Below are 17,473 nucleotides of genomic sequence, written 5' to 3'. Positions count from 1 at the left end.
TTTATACCTAAAGATATCACACTGTAAATACAATTTCAATGAGGATGTGGTGAATGTATACAGCAATTTCCTTCTCATAGAAAACCCAAATATGTTATAATTGGCTTTTACATGCATGTTTATTTTATATATGTATTAACCTCCAGAGTGGACAGTCTGGAGATTCATTAAACCAAATATTATACAATAAACATCATGATATCTCTGTAATACAGTGTCTTAGACATGCTCTCAGCACAAGGAAAGGCTGACAGTGGTCTATGCTCTACAATTACAGAAACACTACATAGGCTTGGCAACAGTGTAAAGGTAAGACACACACACACACACACCAAGGGCCGTGGGTTTGACACTGCACAGACTTGTGTGTCCGGGTCGGGGCAAGGCTCATTTGTTATGTTGTGGGACAGTCAGAGGAGCCAGCGTATTTGATCCGGCATGCTTAGCCTCTATTACATCCATGAGATCCCTCTCAGGGTAATTGACTGGTGGTTTCATCTCCCTGCGACTTACAGTGCACTGGTCTCCACACATCCCCCCCCCCCCCCCCCCCACACACACACACACACACACTCGCAGCCTTGTTATCGTTTGTGCACATGGAGGTAAGGGAACAGAAGTTGTGTTTTGGGAGCATAGAAAGGGATCTCTTCCATAGCTATGGGCCATGCTTTCTTCTCTGTCACCAAGCACTCGCATGCTGTTGCAAATGCTAATCTGGTGTGATCGTCACAAATTTCAAAACAAACGCGAGGTGAGTGATAAGCCAAAGTGACGCCCCGAGTGATACACAGACAGAAAGACAGAATCAAAGCGCGCCGGCTATAATTAGTTTCCATCTGTGCTACATTATTTAAAGGCTCAGCACTTAATTGCTTGTGTACTAATGGCCTATTTTACTTGAATCAAACTTTTTCTTTTCTTTTTTTATAATTCATAATTACACTGATGTGAGCATGGAAGGCCCTATCTCTGAGCTGCATTTATTAAAGAAACGCATCATAATATTTTTATTAATATCTAGTCTGTAAGGGCTTTGCAAGTCCAATCCACTCGTTTTGGAACAAAATTTAATCAATTGCCCGCCGTGTGAAAAAATATTTTCTTAAATATTGGCATTTGCGTTTAAGCTTTTCAGCACATAAAAAGCAAAATTACATGAAAAAAAAAAAAATACAGCAGGCTGTGGTCGTGCCATTAGAATGTAGTAGTGTAGATATCTGACAACTGCCCTTTCAAATAGAGCACAGATGAAGAAAAGAAAACAGATGTGTGTGGAGCCTCTCCCCCCCTGTCCTACCATGGGTAATCTTAGTAGTTTTGTTCCAGTTTGGGAGGTGATCTGTGAGTGACAGAGAGGCAGGCCAGTAACACTAGCTGGGCCCTGTGTTTGTGGAACCTATCTGTTGCATAGACCAGCCGGGGGGGAGGGGGGAGAGGGGGCGGGGGGGGCACGCTATCTGTATCCTGGATGTTGGACGATCGGATGTCCGTTCCTGCCGCTGCCTGGTATTAGTCGATCTCGTCGCGGCGTGTGCGTGCAGGTGCAAATAAATACGTGCGTTTGTCACTGCGCATGGGCGAGGAAGTGTGTGTGTGTGTGTGTGTGTGTGTTTAACTCGTGAGATCACAGAGGTCATGGTGTCATGCCTGTCTGTCTGTCGCCGTCAGTCAAGGGGTCAAAAGGACCAGTGGCAGGTGCCAGGGTCACACATCTCACCACGGCAACGCTGTCCCCGGTAACACAGCACCGTCAAGCAGTCTTCAGTCAAACAGCCAATTAAATCTAAACGCTCGTCCTGCCGTCCTATTGGAGGACGTCGCAGGCTCAAACAATAGACAGTCAACCGAGATATAATCTCTCCATATTTGTGTGTTCCCTCGGAACACGCTGGGTTTAATCAAATCAATATTCTAATCCTCTCACATCCATACTGCAGGGACAACGCAGGGACTCAAACAAACTCTCTCACACACACACACACACACACATTACTGAAAACACACAGCATTTCATCAAAACAGCACTACCACTGCCACTTTAATGCAATTCATTTTTAATGGTTGCCGGTAAGTGGGGTCTGTCTGTTGCTTTTTTTCTTTCTTTCTTTTTTTTAATCTCTCGTACTGCTTTTAATTACTTTGCTTATTATTATGTGTTGTTGTTGGAGAAAACAGAGCAAAACTCATTACACATCCACAGATGAGGAACCTGAATGACTAGCTCAGAGGGTTGCTGGGGGGGACTTGGTATTTACTTATATCAAAAATAAAGGGGAGATGCAGGGAAAGAGGGGAGGGAGGCCTTTACTTGTTGAATCGCCTCTTCATTCCAATCTATATTCTTCTACCCATCACCCAGCGAGAATTAGGGGAGAGCGGGGAATCCGTACAATGGAAAACCAGCCCCTCCACCTCGCTCCTCAACAGCCTCCACTCTCCGCGCCTCGCCTCCCGTCATCCTCATCTGCGACCCCCCCCCCCCCCCCCCGCGCCCCGATCCCCCCCCCCACCCCCTTCTGCTCCCGACCCTGCGACAGAGTGCTTTTTTATTTCAACGTGAATGCCTGGCCTTGGCTGTCATAAAGGGCCCCCGCGTTTATAGACTCGGAGGGTAGTATTTACAAGACAACCGCCGGCCCAAGGACGGCGCGGGCTATTCGATACAAACGTCTGACACTCTCCCGTGTGTGTCTCCTTCAGCGGAGGAGAAAAATAAAATACAAAAAAAGAAACCGAAGGCCCGAACCTACGCCTCCTCTGCCCTGACGACCGCTCTCAATGTCAACGGCATTGTCTCTCTCTCTTGATACAAAAGCTGGACGCTCGGCGAGCGAAGGCCAGGCATCGATGGCATCTCCCTACCCTGGGCTCTTTGATGGCGATTCATATCCATCTGGAGGTTCGGACAGAGAGGCTTGTGTCGGTAGGTCCAGACACAGGCTAAGTCAAATCCCTCATTCGAAGGTTCCACCCTATCACAACCACAACCAGACACACGCGACACGGTAAAGGCCAGTCCACTTCTGTGTTGGTTATTGACAAATAATGAATAAAGGAAGGAGAAACACAGCAAAGAAACGCATTGTTGTTCCGTCAAGCACTGGCAACGCAAAATTATAATTTTGGCCTTGCATGATGACCACTTCCTTCAGTATTATATGACTCTAAGACAGTGGATGATTTATTTTACGTCCTTTTACCCCTCAGGTTTGTTTAACGAGGCTGCACGCCAACAAAAATGAAATTCAGTCAATCTCCGACGTTCTATGGAAGCCTTTCTAAACCTGACACACGTTTCCTCGACGCTAAATGCCATAGGTCATCGTATGTGTTTAGATCGAAGACAATAACGTGGCATTGTCACACATTTCCAATCTTATCGGAAAATCTTGTCCCAGATCGTCAACATCTGTCCCACAAAACGATATCTGCAATACAGAGTGCATGTCTCATTCTGTCTTCTGATATACAAGTTTGAATCTAACAAGGCATCAGCCCTGTCTATATACTGTCAACAACATGTTCTGTGGTAATAATAACTACTGACAACATATATACATGGTTCATCTGTAGGTGCTCAGGCCTTTCTGTACCCTTCCCGTGGCTTCCAAACCTTCCGAGAGCTTCTCCCTGGTGAGTGTCCGAACCACCTCACCTACATCCACACCTCTGCTTGACAAGACCTGCTCCGTGCCAGCTGGGAATCGAACCTCCAGCTTGCTAAGCCGTCCAGCCGACGTCAGGGCCAGAGGACGCCCTCTCGGCCTCACGGCGACACGTGACCGACCGGCTCTCCGAGAACACGGTTCCGGTGAAAGTGCGCTTCAGGGTCGCCCTGGCAACCGCGATCACAGGAGGGATAAAGGCGTCCTGTGGCAGGCCCGAACTGTAAACAGAGTCGACCCGGCCTCCCCCCACCCCCACCCCCACCCCCGACACCCCCCCCCCCACACCCCCACAGTCCAAGCCCTTTGTCTGCGCCGCATCGCCATTGGTCAGGATTTAAATGGTAAACACTCGGAGGCTGCTAGCTCGCCTGACACGGGTTTTTGTTTTTGGGCCCATTGAGAGGGAATGGAGAGCTTCTGTTTCCCTGGCCGGCCCCAGCCTGGCTGAAAAGCGACGCGGGCTGAAAAGGAGCGCCCCACAAAGACTGCCCATTAGCAGGAGTACACACCCTCACGCCTAGGCCAGGGCCCGCTCGGAGACCCATCCAACCCTGCCAAGCGCGCACGCAATGCCACGCACACACGCACGCGTCGGAACATGCGCGTGAACACAGATTATTATATTCTTTTGGGGGACGGTTTACAAAGTCCCCAGCACAAACCACACACACACGACTGTGACCAGATCGGCTCTCCTGCCCGTCTCCCGGGCCAGACATGAGGTGAGCACTTGGAGTTGCCCCCCCCCCGATCGCCTTGATACGGTAGATCGCCTGCTCCTCGGAGGAAGGACAGCAGGGCGGGAGAGAAGCAGAGAGGAGACACTGCCCGCGTGCGCGCCCTAAGTGTCGCCTCTCCCCTGCACCTGAGTGTGTCGTGCAGACAGACAAAAAGGGGGTCTTATTTCATCTTCGTCGCACATCCAGCACACAACCAAAGATAATGGATCCAGACAGGATAAAACCCCCGCACAAAACCCACACGTGACAGAGAGGAGTGGGTCTTTCGCCTGTATAGAGATTCTGAATCAATAATCACAGAGCTTATGAGAAGCCCATCGAGACAAGGCTACTGGGATCGGTATACCACCACAAAGACAGCCCCAGCCCCTGATCTGCCCAGACTCGCCAGCCTGTTCAGGGGACCAGGGAACGTTCCGACTGTGCGCAGGCCAAACTAAATAGGACACGCGCGTGCAACAGAAGACGGTCCAAAACACTACAGCAACGTCTGATCGATACAACACAAAGAACCAGACATATACAAAGGATGTACGGCAAAAAAGAGAAAAGAGATGCAGACACACACGCACACGCGCAGCGAGACAGCGTGTTAAGAGACGGCAGCAGAACGTTCCCACACGTTACCAGGTCGGAGCTCCGCTGGGGCAGAGACGGCAACAATTAAAACACGCCTCGCCTGTCATGCCGACGGCAGCTTTTCACGACTCGCCGTCTCCCCAGCGCAAAAGGGCACAAACACAGGAGGCGCACACCTCTGAGTAAACAAACAAACAAACAAACAAACAAAGCGCACACGCAATGCACACATATAAACACAACACGTCAACTTGTTATTCAAATAGGCATTGGACTCCTTCGAATACAAGCCTATATACATTCCTATATTATATATATTCCTATATTCCAAGCAGTGGAAGGGAGAACAATGATGGAACCAAGAGTGCTAGAAGACAAACAGGGGAGAAACAGTGTGTGATATCAGTCGTGGGAGGGTAGGAGTGAAAGTTTCGGGGCTGGGTGAGAGTGGAAAAGGAGAGTGTGTGAAAGGGCGAGAGGCCTTCTTCCCCCTTGTCTGATAATATTTGACAGGGGTGTCACTGGTCACAGGAGTTCGGGATCCACACAACACTGCATGCCTTATCTGTGTGTGTGTGTGTGTGTGTGTGTGTGTACATGCGCGTGCATGTAAATGTGTGTGAAAGCTTAGCCGGGGTGTGCATATGATCCGAGTGTGTGTGTGTGTGTGTGAGCATTCTTTGTTCCGAGGCCGGCCAAGCTGTGTTCGCTAGCAGGGAGTGTGAGAATGGATGGGTGTGTGGATGAGAAGTGACTGGACTGGCACACCTAGAGACAGCGAAGTAAGGCAAGCTGGCAGCCTCACACACACACACACACACACACACACAGGAAAACATGGTACAGCACGGTACCACACAAACACCCTTTGCTCAGAGTTTAAATTCAACTATTAATACCACGAATGTCCAAGAAGATTCTAGAAGGAAATATGTGACTGTATTTGTTAGACAGTCCACCCTTCCAAGGGGGCTTTTCCCCCCAGTCCGGGAGTCTGCCTCAACACGACATGCGACGTGGTGCCACTGCAGCCCAGGTTTCCGGTGATGTCATATCCTTGAAATACGCAGAAGAAGAGTTTGGTGGAGCTTCCCACCGTCCTCTCTCCTTGACCTCCAGAGGTCAGGCCTTGTTAGCAGGGCCCCAGCCCGGGGGTCCCGTCTATACGTCCTCAAGACGCGGCAGCCTGAGAGCGTCTGAGTGGCTGGTGGAGGGCGGGGGGGGGAGGCGTGGGCGGCCATCTTGTCGACCCCAATTAGAGGTCGCGTTGAGAGGCCTGCGTGGCCTGCGATGTACAGACATGGGTGAGGCTGCGGCGGGGGCTCACACACACACACACACACACACAGACACACACACACACAGACACCGGGCCAAAACACACAAACGCGCACACACCTGCTAATGTATGGAGACACTCCTGAAATGACCCCGGTGTCCCCCGACATTAACGCTTCTAGTCTAGTGGGGTGAGGAGAGCGGGGAGAGGAGCAGACGGGGAGGGGGCGGCGAGGTGATGTGGGGGCAGGGAGGTTGGAGATAGGCTGGAATGGGCGACGGGGGCGGGGCCGTTCCGAAATAGATCACTTAAGGGAACAAAGTGTAATTAATGGGTCGCCACAGATAAGAGGGCCCTGGCCCTATCAGGGAATGTGCTAATGGAGTTGACACACACTCAGCAAGAACAGGGGACGACCCCCCCCCCGGTGTGTGTGTGAGAGTGTGTGTGTGTGTGAGTGTGTGTGTGTGTGTGTGTGAGAGTGTGTGTGAGAGTGAGAGGGCAGACAGGGCAACGGTGAAGGAGCGAGAGGAGACACCGAGAGAAGACAAACGAGGGGCGAGGGGCGAGGGGGTCGTCCGTGACGGAGGTAGGAGGGCGGCCCCCGCCGATCGGAGGAAACCACGGAAACACGACGGGGCCCGTCCGACACAAGCATGCGGGACGCGAGCGGGACGCGAGCGAGCGTCGAGGGGGACGGAGAAGAAAGAGAGAAAAACCCGTACAACACGCCCACCTTTAGAACCCGCTGGCGGCTCACATCAAAACAGGAGTGATGTTATTACACTCAGCCCCGTCTGCCTCTCCGTCGGCCTCTCCGTTGGCCTCTCCGTCGGCCTCTCCGTCGGCCTCTCCGTCAGCCTCTCCGTCTTCAAGAGGAGAGGACGTGGCTGTTTACGAGAGGCCCCGGGGCTGGAGGAAGCCGCCCGGTCAAGAGGGGGTCAGGCCTGGGAGTGGAGGACGGCCTCGCCGCTGACAGTCTTCTCCCCGACAGCTTCCTGTCTGCGCCCGGCTCGTGCGTCAGGGGAACCTGCCTGGAGACGGCCGTGGGGGGGGGGGGGGGGGCGGGGGGGGGCTGAGGATTTGGCAGGAGGGTGTGGGGGGCTGTGGAGAGAGGGGAGGGGAGGGGAGGGGGGGGTGGACAAAGGCGTCCACGTGTGACAGGACAGCGAGATGCCACGGTGACGGACAGGGGCCGCAGAGGAGAGGATTTCCCCTGTTTGTGCAAGCGGAGCGGAGGAGCCGCCTGGCCTCCGGGGGGGGGGGGGGGTTGCTTTACAGTTGTGTGTGGGTGTATGCTAGTCTGGAAGGGTGGTGTGTGGAGGGGGGAGGGGGGCACAGCTTGGGGTCTTCCACCCGGGGTCCATCCACTTCACTCTGCTGAGGTCTGACACTGCAAGCCCGCATGCGCACGGCCGACTGGAGCCCCGGGGCTGGAGGAGAACACCCACCAGAGGCATCGTGGGCTGGGGGAAGACACCCACCAGAGGCATCGTGGGCTGGGGGAAGACACCCACCAGAGGCATCGTGGGCTGGGGGAAGACACCCACCAGAGGCATCGTGGGCTGGGGGAAGACACCCACCAGAGGCATCGTGGGCTGGAGACCGAACTCGGCTGGGCGCTGGCGTGAGTTCCAATCCACGCGTGTTGTGTTGTACTCTGATACCCGTCACCTCGGCAAACCCTTCCAAGTTGAAAGTCATGAATTGATCCTAATGGGCCGATCTGCAGTGCTGTACACCTACCAGGGTATATGTTTATGTTCCGTGTGTGTGTGTAAGCCGTGTTTGACCCCTGGGCCTGTGCGGTGTGCTCTGGGGTAGCGAGGTGTGTTGTAGCGTGGCGAGGGGAGTGGAGGGCAGCGGGGGGGGGAGACTGTGATCTGTCAGACTGGGGAGAGAACGACTTCAAAGAGCCAGGCACAGCTCGACAAAACACCCACCCCCCCAACCCTTACTAACACACACACACACACACACACCACTGGGCCAGCCGACTGCTGTAGAGTCCTCTGCTTCCAGCATATCTCCACTTTGTCCTTGGCCTGTCTGGGTACTACTGCCGGCGAGCATGATTTGAGAGAGCAAGTGGGAACGAGAGAGAGGGAGAGAGAGAGACGAGGCCGGCCAGATAGAGAGAGAGAGAGAGAGAGAGAGAGAGAGAGAGAGATGGGGGACGGGGAGAGGAGGTTGAAGAGAGTGAGAGAAATACAAAGAAAGAAAAAGAGAGAGAGAGAGAGAGCGGGGGAGAAAGAGGCGCCCCTCCAGGACATCTGAAGAGATAACTCACTCTCCAGAGCTTCTCTTCTCCCACTATCACTTTCCCAGGCAGGGCTTTGACATGCAGCCTCAAGTGTGTGTGTGTGTGTGTGTGACGCACACGTGAGTACATGCTTCTATCTGAGTGACGGGGGGAAAAACACTTAACTTTGTTAATTGCGGTATTGCTGACAGCCCTGAGAATCGTGTCACGACACCAAGAACGACGGTATCTTAATAGGTACAAACTCGAATCCAACCCTTTCTTTCGCAGAGTCGCATTACTGACTGCGACACAGACAAAACACACGAATGAACACGTTCATTCTTACCAAGCGCACCCGATGTGTGACAATCCTTCAACACCATTCAAGAGGACTTAGCGGTCAGGGTTAGGAGAGAAAGGCGAGTGTGATAGCATCGATCAGTCAGACGCCTAGCAGTGACAACTCTTCAACAGCTGCAGAGAAGTATCGGCCCTCGATGCACAAACAACGGCTGGCTCTTCTCTGACTGAAAGTTAACTTTCTCAAATCAAAGTGGCGGGTCAAGCGGTGGGCCAGAACAATGCCCGAAACCCCCCACACAAAGCGGCCGTGAAACATATCAGGAGAAGGAGACGTCGGGGGAAAAAGCTCGCCTTTGTAGCGTAAACAAACAGAGGCAAACGGTAACCTTTTGATAAGCAGCCACGAGCCTTCGCTGGATGCCATGCGTGTTTCGTCGGACGCGAGTCAGAAAACGGAATAATGATCTTGCGCTTCGCTCTCCGCGGAGAGGCTGTCCGTGTTTTGCTCTGCCAAAACAAGGAGAACCTCGAGCTGAGAAGCTCCGCTCAGCACGGTGATTGACAGTGGACCTGGTCCACAGACGGGGACATCTGGCTGCTGGAGAGACAGACTGGCAGACACAGAGACTGACACTGTGCTCTGCGCGTATCACACTCTGACACACGCGCACGCTGCAGAAAAAAGGGGTTTCTGGAGCCCGAGTGGCTGCCATGGAGTGGCCCTGTCGGAGTGACCCCTGGAGGGGCGGACACTATCTGTACTCACCCTGGGAAACACACACACCAGCACACACACCAGCACACACACATACCAACAGAGCTTAAGACCTTTATCTGACAGCATCAGCCAACACCAGATACACGCACACACAACCAGACACACACACACACACACACACACACAGAGACATGCAGTCTTGTCCTGACCCCTGGAGCACTTCACTATTAATCAAAGTTGTATCAGGGTGTGGACTACAAGCAGCAGAAACACTCACACTGGTGTGTGTGTGTGTGTGGGGGGGGAGGTCAGGGAGGGGTCTGGTAGGGGAGGTCAGGGACGAGGTGGGGCTGAGGGGAGGAGGCGGGGGGGGGGGGGGGCAAATAGAATCCAGTGATCAATACCATGTCAGTGGTCAGGAGGGCTTGCTGGATGACAAACACCCAGACTTGAACCCAGGCTGCAGCCAACATTGATCACAGTCATGCGGCGCTGCCAGTGGCAGTCTGAAGCCGTGTCCTCCATGACACGGGAGGAGAGGGGTCTGGTGTGTGTGTGTGTGTGTGTGTGTGGAGGGACATGTGCGTGCGTGTGAGGGAGTGCCTTTCATAGGTTGTCCTTGCCTGTGTGTGTGTGTGTGTGTTCGTGGACAGGGGCTATACTCTATACTCTAGTCTTGGAATTCCACTCTGTGATCAGTGTTTTTGGTGCGGGCGGGGGTGGGACTGAGGCATTTAACACGACCCATTCACTGCTTCCAAACGCGTGAAACCCATGTTGAAGTGAGATGGACTGAATCATAGCAGCAAACGGAGAGAGAGAGAGAGATGGGGGGAGGGAGAGAGAGACAGAGAGAGAGAAAGAGAGAGAGAGAGAGAGAGGGAGAGAGAGAGAGAGAGAGGGGGAGGGAGAGAGAGAGACAGAGAGAGAGAGAGACAGAGAGAGAGAGAGAGAGAGAGAGAGAGAGAGAGAGAGAGAGAGAGAGAGAGAGAGAGAGAGAGAGAGAGAGAGAGAGAGAGAGAGAGAGAGAAGAAGGAGGGAGGGAGGGAGTGAGGGAGGAGGAGAAACGACCCTCTGTCATAATTTAAACAAGCCGTGGTCTCCCACAGCTCTGTTTACAATGTATAATTTATGCCTCCGAGTTCAAACACGGCTTTATCTGCACTCAGCTGCTAAGTGATATGATTTCACTTTTTTTATAGCAGCTTTGCCCAACCCCCCCTCCACTCCCCTTACTCCCTCTCTTCACACAACTGGCTGGTGTGATTCTGCATGCCTCCTGCACTGACTTTCAACTGTACATCCCCCCCCCCCCCGAAGGCTAAAGAAACGCATTAAAGGCCCCTCCCTCTCTACTCTCTAACCATCCCCGCCCCCCCCCCCCCCCTGCCTGCACCCACGACACACACACACAGACCGACCCCACCCCCCCTCCCGAAAAAGAAAAGCTTCATATTTGACAAGCGCTAGCGTCCCGTCCCCCCCCTCCCTGGCTGCTGTGATGGTGAGAGGTCCTGTGGCACAGCTCCGTATCTGATACTCTCCGCTCTACTGGGGACCAACTAACACACCACTTAGGTTACACCGCCTCGGAAACTCCCACACCCACCCACACACACACACACACACACACACACACACTTTATGGCCTGTCTGACTTTAGTGCACCAGGGTTTAATAGGTGGGGACAGTAAGAGGATCGTCTAAGCACATTGGGTTGCCTTCACTCTGACGGTGGGGCTGTCTTAGGTCAGACTCTCTAATGGGTTTCCCAAAGTCATCGTCCCGGTGACGCGGTCAAGGTCAGTGGTTGCGGTCGGCGGAGTCTTTCCCAGCGCCAGGCAGGGGTAGCGTGAGCGCGCGTGTGTGTGAGGTGAGCCAGAGCAGGTGTTCAGATATGGAAGCTGCTGCAGCCGCCCAAGGGTTTGGCTCGCTCCGGCGCTCCAGGAAGTTCTTCCTCGTTGGTCTCCAGCAGGAAGCCTGGGCCTCGTGCACAGTCACGCCTCGGCGTCAGTGTTTACAAATCGATTCGTTTGACCTCCAAACGCAGCCATCTCTCCACCAGTCCTCAACCCGCACTCCTCTTTTCCTCCCCCACCTTTCATCTTATCGTTCTTCCTCCAAAAGCGCTCCGCTCCGCTCTCTCTCTCTCTCTCCTCCTCCTGTTGCTCTCTTTTTACTTATTCTCTATCATACCCCCCCCCCCCCACACCTCTTCATTTTGCGCTCCCCGCTCCTATCTTCTCTCAGAATGTTTGCGCTAGCAGAAAATTTTCCAATTCCTTCTCTGGGGGGAATTGCATTTTTTTCTTCTTTTCTCACTCTCTCTCTCTTTCTCTCTCTCCCCCTGCTCCTCTCGTCTCTCAATCTCTTCTTGTGTGTTTTTCAACCGTGTGAATGCTCCTCCATCCCCTGGCGCCGAGGAGCGAGCGCGCTCCGCGTGGCTCCTCAACCAGGGACGCTCGGGTGTGATGTTACAACAGCATGATCCTCGGGGAGACCTCTCTCTCTCCCTCCCTCCCTCTTGCTCCAGCTGCTCTTCTCTTTTCCTGACTCCCCCCCCCCGTCTCCTTCAGTCCCACTCGTACGCTCGTCTGAGCCCCCGTCTGACTTCGATCTCCCCTTCTATCGCGGCCTCCTTCTTCTCATCTCGCGATTAGCATGTGGCTTTCGGTTGTTCCCTCTTCCTCCTCCTGAAACGTGTCTTTTTCCCGCCATCTATCTATCTACCTCTCTTCTCTCTCTCTCTCTCTCTCTCTCTCTCTCTCTCTCTCTCTCTCTCTCTCTCTCTCTCTCTCTCCGCTCTCAGGACTTCTGCTCCGCCTCAGGGCGGCACAGGCAGTGGAGCCCCAGGGTGTGTGAGCACCGCCGCCTGTAGCCCCGTGGCCCCCTGGCCAGCCAGAGGACTAGGCAGCTCCACCATACGGCAGGAGAGCGTCCTGCTCTGGAGGCCCCGACGGAGGACACTGGGCCACCCACAGGACCAGACCTGAGCATAGAGCCCTGCTCTCTCTTTCTCTCTCTCTCTCTCTCTCTCTCTCTCTCTCTCTCTCTCTCTCTCTCTCTCTCTCACCCACCCGCCCCCCCAGACACACACACACACAGAGACATACCAAATCTACTTAGAGTGACATTTAGGAAAGCTGCAATTGAACCTGAAGCTTACCTCCACACGGTGACAGCTAAGCTAAATGGAAAAGACAGTCATTAGATCAACCTGCATCCAGTCGTCTTCTCTCCTCCACCGCCCCGCAACAATAACAATCTTCCCAAATAAGACAGTTCCCTTCAAACCCTCACCGCCCTCCCCCCCCCCCCTCCAAAAAATCAAATCCCCCCCAACACAACAACGTCAAAAAATGGACCGACGGCAGGCGTGCTTGTTGGGAACGTTTACCTTTTAGTCATTTTGACGGCGCACTGCTGAAACTAGCCCGGCGTCTGAAACGAGTCCCTCCAAACAAAAGCCCCCAACACGCGAGCCACTCGGGCAGGTCTGTGACGTTCCGCCGATGGTATTAGCCGGGGAATTAGGCGTTAGAAAATGGCTGCAGCGCCCCTGACCTCGTCCATGTGAAGGAGGTCTACGGTTAATTGCGGCTTCTCATGCGTCGGACTCCATGACCATTGTGTTTCCAAATGGGAGTATTTCTGGGGAGATTAGCATGGGGGGCACTAAACCCCCTTTAATGCCTTCTCTGTGTCTACCCATTTCCCTTTTCTTCTCCTGGGCAGTGTATTAGCTTTGTATGGGCGCGCACACGCGCGCGTATCGGTGCGTGGGTGAACAGGAGGGAATGATTGCGATAAAGCAAATTCACATTGGAATATTGTTCTTGGCTGAGGACGAACCGGCCGTCGGGGGAGATTCTCACGAGGACACGGTGGAGAGGAGACGGAGAAACCCGACGCCAATGAGAAATAGGTCCTTCACAAAAGACAACTTTGACACGTCCATGGAATATGATCCGCCAGTGCCTACACACAGGTTGGCTACAGGACAGTACATGCAGAATGGACATTCCCTCATTCCGTCACACATATATACGTGCAGACACACGCGACGAGTAGGCCAACGCACACACACAGCGCGGGGCCCCCAGAGCGGGGATGTTTGTTTGGGTGGAACTCGACCCCGTCTGTGTCCTGAGGCCACAGCCTCACAGGTGTTCAGCCTGCACACCTGGATGTGCCGCTAGTGTACGTCTGAGGGCCTGTCAGGCGACGCCCCCCACGAAACTGACCCCAGACCCACGGGGGCACACCTGTGCTGGGGGAGGCCTGTCTGCTCCCCTTGTTAGGACCCCTCACTCACACACACACACACGCACACACACACAGTTACAGGCCTTTAATGAGCACTTAGCGTCACTCACGGCTAATACAGACAATAAACCACTCGACTTGAAAAAAAAAAAAAAAAAAAGTATTACTCCCCAGCCCCAACTGAAATCCCTGGCACCATCTTTTTTTGCTGGCTGTCCGGCTGGCTGGCTGGCAGGCAGGCTGTGTTCAGCTTGTGGTGGGGTCTTAAGTAGAACAGAAGTCTGGGAGTGTTCACAGGTCGGTACAGAGAGCAGCTTTGCACCGCACGCTCTCTTGCACAATTATCAAAGCCAATCGCACACACACATGGGAGCCTGGGGTTCCCGCATGGTCACCGGGCTAGGAGAGGAGGGGGGAGGGGAACAGGGCAGACCCAGGAGGACGGAGTCATCGTCTGATCCTCACCCAGGTCCCTGCCAATAGGAGGGGGGCGGGAAGGGGGCACCTTCACCTGAGTGCCGGCTGTCCCCCGCCCGGGCGGAGTCCTACCGGCAGACAAGACCGGCCGGCCGGTGGGGGAAGACCGGGGCAGATAGGCGGGCAGACGGGGCAGTGGGCATGGGTGTCTTGTCCTGCCGTCGACCTGTGAACGCTGGCACACCCTGCTCTGCTGGCTAAAGAAAGAACCCCGGAGAGAGGAACAGACACAGAGTGGGCATTACCCGCCTAATCTCATTAAAGCCGCAGCCTTGCCAACGAGCAGGGGTCAGCCAGAGTGCCACGTCACTCAGGGCACCTTTGGCACCGGCCCTGACCCCCGCACCCCCCTAGGAGAGGGGTCCTGGCCCCCCCGGGCGGGCGGGGGGCGGGGAGGGCACCGAGAGTGTGGGACAGGAGATGCGTGATGGGGTTAACCGAGTCTGGCGGAGAATGCTGGGGCGGGAGAGCGCTGTTTGCGGGTGGGGGTTGGGGGGGGGGGGGGGGGGGTGACAGGGTTTAACGGTGATGTGAGGTGAGCGAGGGAGAGAGCAAGAGAGAGAGAGCGAGAGCAAGAGAGAGAGAGAGAGCGAGAGCGCGGTGCAGTCGATGTGTAGGGGATGGAAAGCAGGCAGCCAGCCTGGATAAGCAGCTTCTCTCCTTCGGGGATTGGTTTAATGTATTTACAGGGGATTGCATCAGGGTGCTGCATTTCAAAGGGCCATCTCTCTGTCCAACAGGGTCATCTGCAGTGTGTGGAGACACTCAGCGGGTAAGTGTGTGTCACTGAGCTGGAACACACACACACACACATCGAAGTGCACCGCTCGCCCCTGCGACCATGTTGCAGTGGCATCACGCCACCTTGTTCCCACAGAGAGAACCCCTGTCTGTCTGCTCTGAGTAGAGGGCTGATAGGACGACACATTTAGCACTTGCTCCCAGCGATTGGATGACATTCAGACACTCGGGTGTGTGTGTCTCAGGGGGGGGGGGGGGGGGCACCTCAGACCTGTCATCACCTCCGCTCCACGCTGCTCCGACAAGGGCTCGGCCAGAGCTAAGGTCCCCTGCCCCGCCTGGTCTGGTCTGGCCTGTCTCCCTCTGTCTCTCTCCCCATCCAGGAGGTGGGACCCACATCACACCCCCCTCCCGGCGTCTCGACACAGCCACACTTGTCTGGCCACCTGTACGGTGAAACAGCAGAGAGCAGGCACGCCTCTCAGCCTCTCCAGCGCGCAGTTAGCTCAGCTGTCAAGCTGGTTAAGGCTTTAAGAGAGGGTGAACTCTGGGTCACTCTGTGAACAGTGTATTTCAGACTAGTTAGGAGCTTAGCCTGTTTAATATCACAATCTTATTACACTGGGGCTGGGGATGGGAATGTGGCTAGGACTAGCTAACATGCTGAAAAAAGGTTGAGAGTTCATGTATAGCTTTGGGCCTTGGGCCAAGACTGACACTGGGATAAGCTGCCATGAGTTCCACTGTGAAATGTGATCAGAGGGAAGGAAGGGGGGGGGGGGGGTGACATACTGTATGAGAAGTTCATTAGTTACAACAAGCTGGTGAAGGACAGCATTAGCGTGTGGGGTCCAACCACGTCGCATGAGAAGATGAGGGAAGCCATATATAGCTGATCCGGCAGATTGATTCTTTTAAAATCCACAGTACCCTCCTCAGTTTAAACGAGCCGAGCGACCAGAGTAATGAGACAATCTCCAGAAGCAGGTTACGTGTAGTCCACAGTGCATGGTGGGTACAGTGGTCTGGGTTAGGGTTATGCACGTTGGGTTAGTGTCACAGTTTTTCATGGTCAGGTTAAGGGATAAGGTCAGTCTTTCGGGGTTTGTGTTAGATTCAGGGGCGTGGTGACGGTTTGTGTTGGGGTCAGGGGAAGGATTGCGGATTGAAGGTTATGGGGTCGTGTTTGGGTAAGATCACGGTCAGGGCAAAGCTAGTTCAGTAGAATGATTTAGAACGATCGTCCTGAGCAATCTCTCGTTACCCCACGGTTACCTCTAAAGAAGGCTGGAGACTGACGAGTGCCCTTATCCTCTCTGTAGGGGTGCTGGAGGGGGAGGGGGTGTGTGGGGGGGTGCTGTACTGTAGGGCATGTGTCAGCACGCTAATTCAAGGGCTTGCTCTCAGTGAGCCACATTGTAAGCTCACATTTTCTTTTCTTTTTTCATCCCATGGTTATGTCTACGAGAAAGGTGCCAAAAAGTGCATCTCATTCCCCAAAACCTGGAAGGTTACATGGCACGGTGTAGGAAATATGAATAGTTTTTGTGACGAAAAGTGTCGCTAACACGAGCTAGCCAGACACATTTGCAAACATCACCAAGCCACAAAGTGGCGCGTGAAAACAAAGCCAACAGTGAAAGTCTGGTTCAGTGTGTGTACAAGGGGCTTGGGTTCAAATCCCTCACATCTTCAACTCACCTTCCTTATCTATCTTCACTGATCTGTCCCCAATAAAGAAGATACTGTCTGCTACATTAAAGTGTCTCACGTCATGTTGGGATCCCGCTTGTGCACCTTCACTGATCTCCAAATAAAGTTATTTGTTATATTCAAATGTATCATTTAAAAAGGCACATCTTCAAAAATTCCTTGACGGCGTGTCAGAAAGGAGACCCAACCTTGCATGCTGGGGCCCCCAGCTGGATAACAACCCGGCGGAACTGGGATTCGAGCCCAGGAAACCGTGTTGGGGCTAGGACCTGAATGGTGCACATGCATAACCGGCAGGCCAGCAAGGGGACTACTTCCGATATGTGTATAATGCAACTATATCTTGAAACCAAAGCCCAAGATGTATTTTGTTTGTGTGTATGCCATGTAAGATTCACAGACACAGGAGACTTGAGGGTCCTGGTAACTCAGGTTGTGTAATATATACTTGATAAAAGTTCAAACCACTCACAATATGTTGTGATTTAGCACAAGGAGTTAGGCTTGTGCCAGGTATCAGATGGGTTATATATCTGGAGTACTGAGTTTGAATCAAGCTGCTCAATGTGCACGTCATTGTTCCAGTGAAGTACCCAAGAGCGGCTCCAACATCCTAACGTTCCCATTGGCTCAGAGAAGAGGGAAGCTGTCTCGCAAACAAGAGGTTGGCGGTTTGATTCCGGGCAGGTACCTGTCAATGTTTTCAATCTAGACCAGATTTGCAGAGTCAAGCACCCAAGA

At 53.6% G+C, this 17,473-nt stretch overlaps 1 protein-coding gene across 3 annotated transcripts in view; it reads right to left on the bottom strand.

Moving 5' to 3' along the window:
• The window catches only part of arb2a (ARB2 cotranscriptional regulator A), a 132,599-nt gene that overhangs the window by 3,743 nt on the left and 111,383 nt on the right, over positions 1-17,473 (bottom strand). The gene's annotated exons all lie outside the window — the stretch shown is intronic.

This window comes from Hypomesus nipponensis, chromosome 24 (genome assembly GCF_054491055.1).
Source record: "Hypomesus nipponensis isolate SF chromosome 24, ASM5449105v1, whole genome shotgun sequence".
Taxonomy (NCBI): domain Eukaryota; kingdom Metazoa; phylum Chordata; class Actinopteri; order Osmeriformes; family Osmeridae; genus Hypomesus; species Hypomesus nipponensis.
This window is presented reverse-complemented; position numbering and strand designations above follow the sequence as displayed.